At 41.4% G+C, this 1,580-nt stretch overlaps 1 long non-coding RNA gene across 1 annotated transcript in view; it reads left to right on the top strand.

Annotated features, from left to right (window-relative positions):
* The first annotated feature begins 259 nt into the window (after positions 1-259).
* LOC143102718 (uncharacterized) overlaps positions 260-1,580 on the top strand; it is a 2,107-nt gene continuing 786 nt past the window's right edge. Inside the window, exons 1-2 of the long non-coding RNA XR_012982636.1 lie at positions 260-672; positions 1,010-1,109. This is a non-coding gene — a long non-coding RNA (uncharacterized LOC143102718). The remainder of the gene's footprint in view (positions 673-1,009; positions 1,110-1,580) is intronic.

The raw sequence follows: 1,580 nt of genomic DNA, 5'->3' as shown, positions 1-1,580 counted from the left end.
AATATTGTCTTAGGCTACGTGACGTACCTTTATCCAGTTAGAACTAGCTAGCACTAGCGGCTAAGAATTTGGCTGCTGTATGCCAGCACTTGCTGGATCAGCCAGCGATCTAACTCAATTTGCCAATGTGAGTACTAAAAATATGAACTAATTAACCCCCGTTAGCACTTTTTAACACAATAGCTTGGAAGTGCAAGCTTTGTGGTGCACTGCTTGATAACAGGGCACAGGTCCTGCAACATTATCGTTTACAGCATGTTAGCAATGTTTCCTCCATTAACGTTAGTCCACTGTCATGTTACTGACTGTCTGCACATTTAAGTCAGTAGCCTAAATTCATTTGACACGGTCACACACAGTTCATGCTCAGTCAGAATGTGTATTATTCGCATGTCAGCTGTGTAGGTGAAAACAACCATTTAATGTGCAAACTGTTCTCGGCCATTTAAGGATGCATTTAAAGTGGCATTTAAAGCGACATCATGAGATGGTGGATTGTCCTAATAGAGATTGTCAGTATGTTCAAATGTGTATTCGTCCTTCAATTCACAGATTCAGAAGTTGATGCAAACAACATTGGCATTGAGAAGGAAGGAGATCATATCAGACGTCCTTCCCCGCAGACATAGCCTATTGGTTCGGTGGTGGCCTGCAGTCATGTTGGAATCCCAGGTAAGCATTTCTTTTGTACAAATACTTGGAATAGATTCATTTCATGTGTGGTTCTGACCAAATGTGTTTTAAATCTTTACACTTACCCCCCTATTTTGAGTTTTTGCTCGAAATTGCACACCGCCTACTAACAATGGCCCTGTTTCCACATACTTTGACTTATATTCAAGTGCTTGACCCCCTTTGAAAGCAGAGGTCTTGTAGATTACAACTCCTCCATGGACTTAAGATAAAAAGAATGCTTTGGTTTCAGAAGCTGTACTATCAAAGAAAGGTAATCCTATTGAATTGCATTTTGTAGTTATTAACTGGCTTGACTCCATGTTTTCTCATGCAGGGATCCTCAGATGTAAATATCCGACGTGCTGTGGCGCTCCGTGGCCTTCCTTTCTACCTCCATGAGGATGATGCCACTTTTCTAAAGACATGGGATGTAAGTAAGTATGTTTTCTATTGACATGACAGTTAAAGCGTAACTGTGGCATTAAGCGACCCATGGCCTGTTGTTTCGAGGTCAACGCATGCTATTAGAATGAAAAACAATGAGAAAATTGAGTACAACATAAAGCAAATACTGGTCCAGCAGCTTAAATGGGTGGTTCAGGATTTTGGACATAGGACCTAATTTCCAAGTTAGCAAGTGTGATATTTATCAGTGGAGACCGTTTTTAACACGTTTCATCCAGTCCTCGTCTATTCAGGCGTTATATTTATTTGCCTCGGTGTACTATGGAGTGGGTAAGACTGTTTTTAGTGGCAGGCTTACACATACTGTTGACTCGCGCCAGCCTAGCACCTGCGAACTCTGCAACTAGAAGGACTGGATGAAACGTGTTGAAAACGGTCTCCAACTTGTGTTGTTATCTTGGATCTTGGCACAAGGGATTATAACACCTAATCCTGTGTAT

This window comes from Alosa pseudoharengus, unplaced genomic scaffold, assembly GCF_046254945.1.
Source record: "Alosa pseudoharengus isolate Yale_2024_CS ecotype anadromous, Long Island Sound unplaced genomic scaffold, YU_APseudo_1.1 YU_APseudo_1.1_scf_4, whole genome shotgun sequence".
NCBI classification, from domain to species: Eukaryota; Metazoa; Chordata; class Actinopteri; order Clupeiformes; family Clupeidae; genus Alosa; species Alosa pseudoharengus.
This window is presented reverse-complemented; position numbering and strand designations above follow the sequence as displayed.